Consider the following 15,890-nt stretch of genomic DNA (forward strand, 5'->3'; position numbering starts at 1 on the left):
AGATGAAATATCACAGCAGTCATCCTGCTGCAAAGCGGATAACTCAGGTCTTGTCAGCCTGGGTGGTGAGAAACGTGGTTCCGGTATCCACCGTTAATTCAGAGGCAACTAGAGACTTGTTTGAGGTACTGTGTCCCCGGTACCAAATACCATCTAGGTTCCATTTCTCTAGGCAGGCGATACCGAAAATGTACACAGACGTCAGAAAAAGAGTCACCAGTGTCCTAAAAAATGCAGTTGTACCCAATGTCCACTTAACCACGGACATGTGGACAAGTGGAGCATGGCAGACTCAGGACTATATGACTGTGACAGCCCACTGGGTAGATGTATTGCCTCCCGCAGCAAGAACAGCAGCGGCGGCACCAGTAGCAGCATATCGCAAACGCCAACTCGCTCCTAGGCAGGCTACGCTTTGTATCACCGCTTTCCATAAGAGGCACACAGCTGACAACCTCTTACGGAAACTGAGGAACATCATCGCAGAATGGCTTACCCCACTTGGACTCTAATGGGGATTGTGACATCGGACAACGCCAGCAATATTGTGCGTGCATTACATCTGGGCAAATTCCAGCACGTCCCATGTTTTGCACATACATTGAATTTGGTGGTGCAGAATTATTTAAAAAACGACAGGGGCGTGCAAGAGATGCTGTCGAAGAATTGCAGGCAACTTTCGGCATTCAGCCACGCGTGCCGAAGACTGGAGCACCACCAAACACTCCTGAACCTGCCCTGCCATCATCTGAAGCAAGAGGTGGTAACGAGGTGGAATTCAACCCTCTATATGCTTCAGAGGATGGAGGAGCAGCAAAAGGCCATTCAAGCCTATACATCTGCCTGACTCAAGCGCAGTGGAGAATGATTTCAACGTTGTGCAAGGTTCTGCAACCCTTTGAACTTGCCACACGTGAAGTCAGTTCAGACACTGCCAGCCTGAGTCAGGTCATTCCCCTCATCAGGCTTTTGCAGAAGAAGCTGGAGACATTGAAGGAGCAGCTAAAACAGAGCGATTCCGCTAGGCATGTGGGACTTGTGGATGGAGCCCTTAATTCGCTTAACCAGGATTCACGGGTGGTCAATCTGTTGAAATCAGAGCACTACATTTTGGCCACGTGCTCGATCCTAGATTTAAAACCTACGTTGTATCTCTCTTTCCGGCAGACACAAGTCTGCAGAGGTTCAAAGACCTGCTGGTGAGAAAATTGTCAAGTCAAGCGGAACGTGACCCGTCAACAGCTCCTCCTTCACATTCTCCCGCAACTGGGGGTGCGAGGAAAAGGCTAATAATTCTGAGCCCACCCACTGGTGGTGATGCAGGGCAGTCTGGAGCGAGTGCTGACATCTGGTCCGGACTGAAGGACCTGCCAACGATTACTGACATGAATCACTGCATATGATTCTGTCACCATTGAAAGAATGGTGGAGGATTATATGAGTGACCGCATCCAAGTAGGCACGTCAGACAGTCCGTACGTAAACTGGCAGGAAAAATAGGCAATTTGGAGGCCCTTGCACAAACTGGCTTTATTCTACCTAAGTTGCCCTCCCTCCAGTGTGTACTCCGAAAGAGTGTTTAGTGCAGCCGCTCACCTTGTCAGCAATCGGCGTACGAGGTTACTTCCAGAAAATGTGGAGAAGATGATGTTCATCAAAATGAATTATAATCAATTCCTCCGTGGAGACATTCACCAGCAATTGCCTCCAGAAAGTACACAGGGATCTGAGATGGTGGATTCCAGTGGGGACGAATTAATAATCTGTGAGGAGGGGGATGTACACAGTGAAAGGGGTGAGGAATCGGAGTATGATGATGAGGTGGACATCTTGCCTCTGTAGAGCCAGTTTGTGCAAGGAGAGATTGATTGCTTCTTTTTTGGTGGGGGCCCAAACCAACCAGTCATTTCAGTCACAGTCGTGTGGCAGACCCTGTCGCTGAAATGATGGGTTCGTTAAAGTGTGCATGTCCTGTTTATACAACATAAGGGTGGGTGGGAGGGCCCAAGGACAATTCCATCTTGCACCTCTTTTTTCTTTTATTTTTCTTTGCATCATGTGCTGTTTGGGGACTATTTTTTGAAGTGCCATCCTGTCTGACACTGCAGTGCCACTCCTAGATGGGCCAGGTGTTTGTGTCGGCCACTTGGGTCACTTAGCTTAGTCACACAGCTACCTCATTGCGCCTCTTTTTTTCTTTGCATCATGTGCTCTTTGGGGACTATTTTTTTGAAGTGCCATCCTGCCTGACACTGCAGTGCCACTCCTAGATGGGCCAGGTGTTTGTGTCGGCCACTTGTGTCGCTTAGCTTAGCCATCCAGCGACCTCGGTGCAAATTTTAGGACTAAAAATAATATTGTGAGGTGTGAGGTGTTCAGAATAGACTGAAAATGAGTGGAAATTATGGTTATTGAGGTTAATAATACTATGGGATCAAAATGACCCCCAAATTCTATGATTTAAGCTGTTTTTGAGGGTTTTTTGTAAAAAAACACCCGAATCCAAAACACACCCGGATCCGACAAAAAATTTTCAGGGAGGTTTTGCCAAAACGCGTCCGAATCCAAAACACCCAAAACACGGCCGCGGAACCGAATCCAAAACCAAAACACAAAACCCGAAAAATTTCCGGTGCACATCACTAATTATCATGTCCATATCCACCCAGTCAGATATTGTTGGTGCCGACAGGGACACCCCCCACGTCTGTGTCTCCCATATAGTTTTCTCTTGGGAAAAGTATACCTCTACTGACATGTTGACATATTTACATGTACTAAGTACCCAGGGCTGGCTCGAGGCATGTTCGACTCGAGCGGCCGCGCAGGGCGCCACCCTTAATGGGCGCCGTGCACTGGCGCCGCCATGTCGGAGCCTGGAGCCGGCCCTGATCTCCCCTGCTGTCCCGGCTGACACTGCTGTCACTGTGTGCGCCGCCGCTGTGTGCGCTGTGTGCGCTATGCGGCGCCGGCGTCTGATGTCAGACACCGGCGCCGCTCAGCGCGCGCAGACAGCACAGACAGCGGGCGCGCACAGCAGCACTCCCAGCAGCACTCCCCTTCCCTCGGCACAGCAGGTACTGGGGGCATATGTCGTACCCATAGGAGTCGACAGCACCGACATAGTCCTTCCCTTTGTGGCAGAGCCCTCAGCCTCAAATATGCCGACACACGTGTACCAAACACCCACTGACATTTCACTGGCTATAAGGGACCTGCCTCACCCCACCGCACGTCACTGGACCCCAGTACATTTTGTCATGGAAACACAGAAGGAGTTTATCAGCTCATTTTCCACAGCACCCTTGATATAGTGTTTTTATTTCACTTTATATCACACCAAACCACTGTACCCCCCCCCCCCCCCCCTCATTTTCCACTCTGATCCATGCAGCAGTGTTTAGGAGGGACCAGCGTCTCTGTGAGGAAAAAATGGCGCTGGAAGTGCTGTGAGGGCTAAACCACGCCCCTTCATTGACGCTCTTCAGTCCCGCTCAAATTCACATCTTTATACTGGCGGGAGTCTGTATTTTAGTGCCTAGACACTTATAATACCAGTTTTAGAAGCTTCAGTGTCCATAGTGCCCAGGGCGCCCCCCCTGCGTCCTGCACCCTGTCAGTGCCACTGTGTGTGTGGGAGCTTGGCGCGCAGCGCGACCGCTGCGCGGTACCTCAACACTGAAGTCTTCTGCCATAACTGAAGTCTTCTTTTCTTCTTTATACTCACCCGGCTTCTTTCTTCCGGCTTTGTGAGGGGGGTGACGGGGCGGCTCCGGGAACAAGCAGCTAGGCGTACCAAGTGATCGAACCCTCTGGAGCTAATGGTGTCCAGTAGCCTAAGAAGCAGAGCCCTTGAACTCTTAAGAAGTAGGTCTGCTTCTCTCCCCTCACTCCCACGAAGCAGGGAGCCTGTAGCCAGCAGGTCTCCCTGAAAATAATAAACCTAACATAAAGTCTGTTCAGAGAAACTCAGTAGAGCTCCCCTGTGTGTGACCAGTCTCTCTGGGCACAGAATCTAAACTGGAGTCTGGAGGAGGGGCATAGAGGGAGGAGCCAGTTCACACCCAATCAAAGTATTAAAGTGTGCCTATGTCTCCTGCGGATCCTGTATATACCCCATGGTTCTTGAAGCATCCCCAGCATCCTCTAGGACGTATGAGAAAGAAAAAAATAATAAAAGGTGAATCAAACAGATCCAATAAAATTAATTGTAGAAAGTTGAAAAAAATGCAATGAAAAATGAAAAGATAAAAAGTGATGCAAAAAGAGGTTCTTAAAATCATAATTTGGAGAGGTTTCCCAGTCCTATGAATTGGTCCATAAAACTTGTCTTGTTGCCAGTACTAACATGAATAAAGTTTGTGTTGCAGTGAGCACTTACTAGTTCCCCGGCCCGGCGAAGATCCTCGGAGTCTTGCTGATATGTGGTGATGAACAGGTACATTTTCTTCGACCCGATATAGGCCCTCATTCCGACCCGATCGCACGCTGCACTTCTTTGCAGCGGTGAGATTGGGTCTGGAATGCTCATACGCGACATGCGCATTGCGCTTATTGCGCGATTCTTATTTTATCCATCCCCCCCCCTCCCCAGCACACACTTATATACCCCCCCCCTAGAACACACTTATCACTAATATACCCACCAGCACACACTTATCACTAATATACCCCCCCCCCCCCCTCCCCAGCACACAATAGTATACCACTTTCCCCCGTGTATTAGCAGCAGAAGCACCTGAGTCTTTGCTTCTCTGTATGGGCTGGCTGCTCCTCTCATGTCTGAAGGCTCCTCCAGTCGTGCAGTCATATGGGCACCACATGACTTCCTGTTCCTGCCTAATGTCAGGAAGCAGGCTCAGCAGAGCAGTCCGGAGGTGGGCGTCTGTCCAGCTCTGCTATGTGAGGCTGAGCACACAGTACAGCACGTGGCTGCAAATGAAAAACTAAAAGTGTCCGGGCCCAAAAAATTACACTGATGGTAGGGAAGAGAGGGGGGATAGGGGAGGGGGTGGGCATTGCTGAGACTGTTGTGTCTATACTGACATTGGATGGGGGTGGGGGCGATGCTGCTGCCTGCCTGTTATTCAGCTTGACAGGAGGAGAGGGAAGAGGGGAGGTCGATGATACGAAAGAACAATGAACAGCTTCTGCATATGTAGCCGGCGCCGCTGCTGCCTGTCATACTTACAGTGTGACAGGCGCGGGGAGCAGCAACCGGCAGCAAGGCGTAGTAGCAGAGCAGGGAGAGAGCCTCATGGGTCCGGCACCTCCCTGCTTTGCAGACTTTGCTGAGCAGGTAGCGCCGGCACTGGCCGGGAGAGAGACACCACACCACCACAATTATGGCCCTCATTTCGAGTTGATCGCACCAAGCAACTTTTTGCTGCTGGTGCGTTCAACTAATCTCCGCCTATGGGGGAGTGTATCTTAGCACAGCAGGGCTGTGATCGCTTGTGCAGCCCTGCTACGTTAAAAAAAAGTTTCACACAAAACAAGACCAGCCCTGGACATACTTACCCTGTGTGACGGGTCCAGCGATGATGGTCACGGCTTTGATGTCAGACATTCGCCGTCCATTCGCCTGGACACGCCTGCATTTTTCTTACCACTCCCCGAAAACGGCTTCAAGCGGTCAGTTGACGCCCCGGAACGCCTTCCTGCTGTCAATCTTCTTGCGGTCTCCTCTGCAATCGCTTTCTTCGCTGTCAGCGTCGTTGCCCAATGTTGCGCATGCGCAATGCGCATGCCGCGTATGCGCATTCCAGACCCAATCGCACCACTGCAAAGAAGTGCAACGTGCGATCGGGTCGGAATGAGGGCCTATATCGGGTCGAAGATAAGGTACCTGTTCATCACCACATATCAGCAAGACTCCAAGGATCTTCGCTGGGCTGGGGAACTAGTAAGTGCTCACTGCAGCACAAACTTTATTCATGTTAGTACTGGCAACAAACAAGTTTTATGGACCAATACAAAGGACTGGGAAACCTCCAAATTATGAGTTTAAGAACCTCTTTTTGCATCACTTTTTATCTTTTCATTGCATTTTTTTCAACTTTCTACAATTCATTTTATCTGATCTGTTTGATTCACCTTTTATTATTTTTTCTTTTTTCATTCATTTCATTATATTTTTATTGGATTACACCTTTTTTTATTCCTTCAACAATGGCCGCAAACAATCTATTGAATATTACTACAAAAAAACTGGCCAGAATAATTATCTATAGCAAACTGTTTTAACCGTATGTATTATTGTTATTTTAATCTGTACACATCCCCCTCCCCAGTATAAACATACCTTTACACAATAAATAAACATTTAAATATTGCTTCATCCTGCTGCGCCCTGAGTTTATTTATTCAGATAAAATAAGAGAAAAAGGATTCGGCGCTCTCCACAAGTAACCATACAGTACATTTACATTTTTCGCTTATTATTTTGTTTCAAGAAACAGAAAATACATACTTCAAGAGTATATATATATATATATATATATATATATATATATATATAAAAAAACTAATTCCGGTATGCAAACACACACAACACAAAGAGGTCAGTTGAATTTGCTGACAGTTGAATAGCGCCGGGAATTAGCTCCCATCGCTATTCTATTCTGCTCATGTTAAGTCAGCAAATGCCCGTCCTCCCGGACTTAACAGGTTGTTTTGTTGGGAAAACGGACATTCTACGACTTAACTGCCCGGTGCGATGCTGATTCCCGACAGAATCAGCCTCGCGCCTGCACTTTTGTCGGATTTCTGCTCTCAACCCCCGGGGGTGCGAGAGGAATTCCCGACAATTAAGTGTCACATGGAGCTGTATTTAATAGCGCTGGGGGCTAATTCCCGGCGCTATTCAACTGTCGGCAAATTGAATTGACCCAAAAGACACAAAACAGACAAAAATAAATAAATGTATTATTATGGTTCAAGCTAATTGTTATTTATCAGGTACTTGCTATTTCATTGCTGTCCCTTTTTTCTTTCCTTTAAAACATCAGTATGTATATCAGTCCTTTGAAGGTCACAAACTGAGGATAATAAAGGCTCAGGTACTGTACTTACCGCAGTCGGTTTCCTTAATCCTTACTATAAAACAGGCTAATCATGAAAACCTGCAGAAAGAGCTTTATCACGTTTAGGGGTACCAATGGCGATCAAAGTTTAGTGAAGAAGACATACTGATGTGTCCCTTCTCAGTTTAAAGGCTAATTGTGGCAAACACAACTCGTTTTCCACAATAAGCATGCCCGTGGGAGTGCATGCATCCATGATCCATAGGATCGCAAACAGGACGCAGCTTGTGATGCGGCTGCTTGCAGGTAAGATGAGTGAGGCCACATCTGCATTTGTAGGAGGGTGCCAAATGTAAAATTTGTAGGAGGGCGCCGCACACCTTAGCACCGGCCCTGCTCCCTGCTGTAAGATGTTCATACACGGGCACCTGTGTGGTGGGGATCCCAGTACTTCAGAGCCGGCGTTCTTGACAGGAGATCCAGGGCTGCCGGGTTGGAGACAGAAGGTGGGTTAAGGGGCGGTCCAACGTGTTTCACTCGTCTAACAGAGGCTTCATCAGGAGAATTCTTCGTTCAAATCATTATATTTTTATTGGATTACACCTTTTTTATTACTTGAACACTGGCCGCAAAAAAACCCCAATCAATTCAATATTACTACAAAAAAATGGCCAGGATAATTATCTATAACAAACTGTTTTAATACATCCTCCTCCCCAGTATACGCTTACCCGTAAATGATAGACATTTAAATATTGTTTCATCCTGCTGCGCACCGGGTATATTTATTCAGATACTTGCTCACTATATATATATATATATATATATATATATACATTGCTCAAAATCAATCAAGTCAATCACACTTCTGTGAAATCAAACTGTCCACTTAGGAAGCAACACTGATTGACAATCACTTTTACATGCTGTTGTGCAAATGGAATAGACAACAGGTGGAAATTATAGGCAATTAGCAAGACACCCCCAATAAAGGAGTTGTTCTGCAGGTGGTGACCACAGGCCACTTCTCAGCTCCTATGCTTTCTGGCTGATGTTTTGATCACTTTTGAAAGCTAGCGGTGCTTTCACTCTAGTGGTAGCATGAGACGGAGTCTACAAACCACACAAGTGGCTCAGGTAGTGCAGCTCATCCAGGATGGCACATCAATGCGAGCTGTGGCAAGAAGGTTTGCTGTGTCTGTCAGCGTAGTGTCCAGAGCATGGAGGCGCTACCAGGAGACACGCCAGTACATCAGGAGACATGGAGGAGGCCGTAGGAGGGCAACAACCCAGCAGCAGGACCGCTACCTCCGCCTTTGTGCAAGGAGGAACAGGAGGAGCACTGCCAGAGCCCTGCAGAATGACCTCCAGCAAGCCACAAATGAGCATGAGGGTGGTATGAGGGCCTGACGTCCACAGGTGGGGGTTGTGCTTACAGCCCAAGGACGTTTGGCATTTGCCAGAGAACACCAAGATTGGCAAATTCGCCACTGGCGCCCTGTGCTCTTCACAGATGAAAGCAGGTTCTCACTGAGCACATGTGACAGACGTGAGAGTCTGGAGACGCCAAGGAGAACGTTCTGCTGCCTGCAACATCCTCCAGCATGACCGGTTTGGCAGTGGGACAGTAATGGTGTGGGGTGGCATTTCTTTAGGGGGCCGCACAGCCCTCCATGTGCTCGCCAGAGGTAGCCTGACTGCCATTAAGTACCGAGATGAGATCCTCAGACCCCTTGTGAGACCATATGCTGGTGCGGTTGGCCCTGGGTTCCTCCTAATGCAAGACAATGCTAGACCTCATGTGGCTGGAGTGTGTCAGCAGTTCCTGCAAGACGAAGGCATTGATGCTATGGACTGACCCACCCGTTCCCCAGACCTGAATCCAATTGAGCACATCTGGGACATCATGTCTCGCTCCATCCACCAACGCCACGTTGCACCACAGACTGTCCAGGAGTTGGCGGATGCTTTAGTCCAGGTCTGGGAGGAGATCCCTCAGGAGACCGTCCACCACCTCATCAAGAGCATGCCCAGGCGTTGTAGGGAGGTCATACAGGTATGTGGAGGCCACACACACTACTGAGCCTCATTTTGACTTGTTTTAAGGACATTACATCAAAGTTGGATCAGCCTGTAGTGTGTTTTTCCACTTTAATTTTGAGTGTGACTCCAAATCCAGACCTCCATGGGTTAATACATTTGATTTCCAATGATAATTTTTGTGTGATTTTGTTGTCAGCACATTCAGCTATGTAAAGAACAAAGTATTTAATAAGAATATTTCATTCATTCAGATCTAGGATGTGTTGTTTAAGTGGGGATCCGGATTGAAAGTCGACAGTAACTAGGTCGACAATGTCTAGGTCGACCACTATTGGTCGACAGTAACTAGGTCGACAGGGTGTCTAGGTCGACAGGGTCTTTAGGTCGACATGTTCTAGGTCGACAGGTTAAAAGGTCGACATGAGTTTTTAATGTTATTTTGGTGTCGTTTTCTTCGTAGAGTGACCGGGAACCAAAATTAGTGCACCGCTTCGCTCGCCATGCTTCGGGCATGGTGCCTTCGCTCCGCTACCGCTTCCCTCGGCACAGATTACCGTTCCAATCATAGTCCACGTCGACATGAGTTTTTCACAATTTATTTCTTTTTTTGAACCTTTCCATACTTAACGATCCACATTGTCGACCTAGTTACTGTCGACTTTCAATACCACACCCGTTTAAGTGTTCCCTTTATTTTTTTGAGCAGTATATATATATATATATATATATATATATATATACATACACACACACACACACACACATATACAGTGCATACACACATCTATAGATCTACACATATACATACACAGTGCACACACACATATATAGATCTACACACACACACCAGGCTTACCTACTTTGCTGCCTCCTCCTCCGGGAGGAAGCCGCGTTGTAGGTGAATGGGGGCGTGGCCGGCAGCAGGACGGGTGGTTCGGGGGCGTGGCCGGCAGCAGGATGGGCGGTCCGGGGGCGTTACATCAGGGTCGCGTCATCGTGACTCCACCCCCCGCTGTGCTGTGCCGAGAAACGAGGCGCTGCATAGCGGGGGCGGAGCTACGATGACGCGATTCAGCGCGAATCGCGTCATCGGACCCCCTCGGCCCGCCTACCTGTTCACTGCTGCGGGCGGCCGAGGGGGAAAGCGGGAGGCTTGCCCACCTTTCCGGGGGGCCGGGAGGGTCACCCGATTTTCGGGAGCCTCCCGGCCATTCCGGGAGGGTAGGCAAGTATGACACACACACACACACACACACACACACACACACACACACACACACACATACAGAGTGCATACGCATATATACATACACAGTGCATACACATATACACACACAGTGCATACATATATCCATACACAGTGCATACACATATATGCATTAACATATATAGATCTTCACAAACCCCCCCACCAACATACTTTTCATGGTAGTTGGAATGGCTGGCTCCCCGCCATAGGGCTATACTGTAAGGCTCTTCTCAGGCTGCTCCAGTGCGTCTTAGATCCCATTCATTCTCCCTCTACTCCCAGGATTCAGTGCGCACCAGCAAGGAGACAGGTAGCATCTGCGGAGAGGGGAGAGCGGCCCCTCCTCCTCCTTCAGCTGGGATTCTGACTGGCGGCGGACGCAGCGCTGATGGCGACATACAATGAGTCAGAGTGACTCGTAATGATGGCGCCTGTGGGACCATTCATTGCGGCGGGCCTTGGTGCAATGCACCGCTAGTAGTTCCGCCGCTGCGGCAGATGTCTAATCACTGCCAAGACAGAGTATTCAGTTGAGGCATGATTCTGCCCTGTTGGTGGGCCCCCTGCCGGGCCCTAGGCAACTGCTTTGGTTGCCTAGTGGTAAATCTGCCACTGCCTGCAGCCAGGACCAGTGATCCGGGAAAACAGATGGTCATCTAATCCTGTGCTCTGCTGTAACCCCCGGTACTGTAAAGTGAGATGCTGGCTTCACAGCATTACTTTACTGCATTGGGGGTCACAGCAGGAGTACAGTGATCAGATGATCGGCTGCCCTTACCATATCAACAATCACGAGTCCCCGGGTGCAGGTAAGCCCCCGGGTCAGGTGCAGCCACCGCAACCCACCCCAGCAATGGTCCGGACACGCCTCCATTGTCCGCACTGTGTCCTCCCAACACAGTCCCAACACCGCCGCCACGCCCCCGACCGCCACGCCCCAGCGACTGTAAGTCCCCGGGTGCAGGTGCAGCCACTGCGACCCACCCAGAGCAATGGTCTGGACACGCCTCCATTGTCCAGACCGCATCCCCTCAACGCCATCCCAACACCGCCGACACGCCACTGACTGACATGCCCCGCCGACCGCCTCTGCCTGTCAATCAGGCAGAGGCGATCACACAAGTGAGATGCATCTGCGCGTGCACACACTGTACTGGCCTTCAGCCTGCGAACGCTGCTGCTACAGCGTCCAGGTCTGAATTAGGCCCATTGATAGAGTTTGCCACTGACAGGGCATGTCATCCTCATGGACACTCAATCCAGGCCTACACCAAAGGAAACTTTCGCCCAGGGCACCACAAGGTCTAGAATCGTCCCTGGCCGATAATGTCTCCTTACTTAGATATCTCTAAACTAAGAGCTACCTATTTTGGAGCAACCCCGTAGTACTTGATAAAGCTAAATATTTATCGTATATAAAACACTTTAAGAGGTCTAAGAACACTGTACGCTATCTACGTAAGAAGTACCGTAAGGGTACGCAAGTTGTGTAGCGATCGCTCAACCGTAGTCGAGACGCTCAAGCGTCACGTTCGCTTACGGCCCAGTGATCACAGGCAGGCACGCTATTGGCTGCCGACTAACGTAATGATTCGCTATAGCGTAGCGTACGCTCGGGACCACGAGGAGATCACCAGCGGTGCAGACGCTTACAACGTTAAAACCTTTATATCTATACCTTTAACGATGAGATACACAGTATACCTTAGTGTAGAGACAGAGTGTAAGTGCAACCTGGTGTAACCTGATTAACTACAAAGCTGCTTGAGCGTCACCGACGCTCAGAGAATACTTAACACTATAAAGAATACACAGATACCTGGGCTTAGGGTCCAAAACCTATTATATGTATTTTAACTATTATACTTGCAAAAGGAATCACAGTACAAATGATACACTACAATATAACATAAACCAACTAACCAGATAACTACACTGGAAATACAATACAATACAATTAAAGGAAAATACGAGAGAAAGAGTAGAGAGAGAGAGAGAGAGATGGCTCACAGTAAGACAATATGATTACGGAGAAAACTTACGCACAAGGGGAAACGATCGCATGCGCCTCGATATCCAGCTCCCGATTATCAGCAATGAGAACCGTTGAAGAGAGTGAACTGGATACGGTCGGCCTGCCTATTTATGCCCCACACACAATACAATTCAATGGTCCCTACAATCTCATTGTTCATTGGACACAGGAATTCGGCTTCGCATTATAACAAAAGGTCATAGGTTGATTCATACAGGTGGGCTGTGACTATTTCCAACTGCTCAGGTGGGAGGGAAACTGGGTTTCCCGCCGCATGGGTAATAAAGTGCAAATAAAGTAAATGTTCATAAACTTCTTATGTCCATAACTATTCGCACGAGCGATTGATCTGCTTCAAACCAACACCGGAATATTTCTAATTAAATATTCTTCCGATGGATACTAAACACCACTGTATTACTCCTGTCTGACCCTTCGTATCAAACAAAGAGGGATTCCTCTGTTCATAAACATTCTATATTAACCAAACTTTCAGAATCTATCAAAGGGACCATGATCTACAAAATACATTATTAGTGAAAATATGTAATGATTGAGTCGCACGCTACGATCGCATAAACTCTACCGTAAATACGCATACCATGCGCCTGCGGGTGCCCGCGACTGTGAGTATGCGCACGTACGGGAGAGCGTACGCATGCGCAGCACGGACCTGTGTGAGGTGCAAATATGGTAGTGTGCATAGAGATATTTTTCTGACTTTGACAGTCCACCCTTTGGCAGTCAATAATAACTGCCACCTTCTAAAACATTTCAAAAGGAGAAAAATATATGTCAGGAGTTAATTCATTTCCATGGTTGGGTAAGGGAGGAGAGAGGAGTAGGTGGGAAGAGGGTATGACCTAGTGAGATAGCAGAAGCATGTGTGTATGAGTCCATGTTTGGGGGGGTCATGTATCATCGTGCCGTACGTGTTGTAAATCAAGCTTCGAGGTATTGCGAAGTATACATTTGAATTCCTTCTTATCCCGTGGTACGGGTCTGTGGATGGGCTGTCAAACTTTACCGAGCTCTTTTCGGATTTTGAACAAAATGGGGAGCACATTTTAGTTGATGATACATGAATGGGGGAATATGTGATTGCTGATATCTGTGCCTGTATTCCCTATACTATGTGTGTCATTACCTGAGGGTTGTAGAAATGAAGAAAAGACATAATTACGGTAAATGCGGTGGTATTCTATGTCAGGTTAATGTACATTTGTCGGTTGAAGTTTTGTTCGATATCAGTTGAAAGTCGTCTTCTTTGCGCTGTGTTGCCCATTAGGTGTGAGCAAAAAACTTTGTCAATGCCATTAGATTTACAAAAAAAATGTTGGGCTAGCGTAAGTTTAAGAATTCTAGGGAAACTGGGGATCCATGGCAAAGTTCATCAAATGTCCGTATCTCAAGTGGTCAAAACTTCTTCTTTGGTCTATCCGTTGTCTGTATAGCGTCTCGTCAACTTCCTCGTCCAAGTGGGTCTTTTTATCTTGGAGAAAAACAGAAAAACAGGTGAAAGAAACGGACCGTAGAAATCGCATTTTTCATTACATCATTATTTCTATCATTGGGTCATAAATCAAATCCTGGTTAATTACAGTTTCTTCACTCCTCAAACTCATTACCCTGGTACGATGTTTGCACTTCATTAAAGCCTGACCGCATCTAAATATCAATCCAATCGATATGACAACACCTAAGATACATAGGAGAAACTTCCCAACATCCATTATGACTCCTTGAGCCCAGTCTCCCAAACCGGAGAACCAATTTCGCGGGTTCAACCATGACACCCAACCAGTCAGCTCATTACCTACAGCAGCAAGAGTGAGATTGTGTTTTCGGCGAAATTCCCACTTCAATTGGAGAATATCGTCCATCTTTTGGTCTATGACCTCGACCGGATCCTCGGTGCTATTCGTGATATACGTGCAACACTTCACGCCGTACTGTGTTGCCAATGTAACACAATATCCGCCTGTCACTGCTGTGAGGTAATTAAGAACCATTCTATGCTGCACCAGTTCTGTTTTATAAGCTTGAAGTTCCCTTCCAGTATATCTAAACGTGTCATCATACATTTCAGTGATATTATCTAACAAATTTGCGAGCGCCGATATGTATTTATAATTTAGCACTCCTCTAGCGGTGCGGGTGAAATCTAACGCGATTAAAAATTGAATCCCGGTGGATTCACTTATCAGATCAGAGGCCGGATGCTCTGTCTTCTCTATCAGGTGCCTTTTAACAACGTGCTCGTAGTGGGTGTGAGTATAAGGAGCTTGGGCACCACGATGTATGTCTTTCATTTTATCATGTGTTACAGTCATCACTTCAGGCAATACTTTTCCAATATAACACAATCCTTCAGAGTTTGGGGCAAGCCACTTGTACGCCTTTCTCCCGCATATGAAATATGCATCATCGGGGAGAACATATGGGACGGAGAAGGACATAACCATATTACACACCTTCCAGGTGAACTCTCCTAACCCTAATTCTTCCATCTGCTTAATACACGTATCAGGTTGTACGATATGTGCACAGTATCCTGGTGATACTTCTCCAACTCTCGTAATCCTATTTCCTAAGGTGTACCTATACCGGAAAGATTTTCCTCTACTGGCTATGTGGCGTACAAGCTCTGTATCTGTAGGCATTCTATCTGCTCTATGCGAAAAGGTCATGGTGTGGTTACTCCATGACACTTCCCAATTTCCCGGCTTTCTGGGATTGGAGATGTTGAAACATAATAGGGACCTATCCACATGGTATTGGTGGAGCTTCAAACTAGGAGGGCTGGAGATATTAAACCTCCTGTCCACCGGTCTCCCACCATTTAACTCAAGTACCTCCCCTATCGTTAAAGGAAATGGTACTAGCCCTGATTTGCTATGACCTTGAGGTACTTGAGAGCATACCCAACAATCTGTTTTGTTTAACACATTACCCACTAAGGAGTGATAGTCACTCAATGGATGCCGGTCCATATGGATATTAAAACTGGATTGGCATTTCTTAATGCACCCATCTTCGATGACATTGTTACAGAGCCTACAGATACAGTTTTCCTCAGCTAACAATCCGTCACAATTTCTTCTATGGTCAATGCTATCGGATCGTTTTCTGATACTCGCCTTTGCTTGTTGGTTAGGTTGATCCTGGAAAACTACGCCTCCATCTTTATCATCAGAACCCATTCCAGAACCTCTATCGACCTCCATGGTACTCTCGCCGGAACAGACTGCTCTGGTCAACATCATGGTCAACAGGAAAATCCGGATCACAGTCTCTTGGGGCAAGTCCATCTTATAGAAGGAAACGGAGAAGAATGAGAAGGAGGAAAAAGAAATTTGAGGGAGAGGGGATGGGAAGTGGAGGAAAATAATAAAAGGGAGTGGGGAGTCGACAACAGCTCTCGGTCTTCAAGGCTCAGGTGCCGCCTCAGTCCTCCTGGAACAGACACTCCAGTGATACAACCTCTACCGTCTGTTCCTTATCACGGGACTTCTCTGGATCAGCAACCTTCTTGCAG

The sequence above is a fragment of the Pseudophryne corroboree genome, chromosome 11, assembly GCF_028390025.1.
Source record: "Pseudophryne corroboree isolate aPseCor3 chromosome 11, aPseCor3.hap2, whole genome shotgun sequence".
NCBI lineage: Eukaryota > Metazoa > Chordata > Amphibia > Anura > Myobatrachidae > Pseudophryne > Pseudophryne corroboree.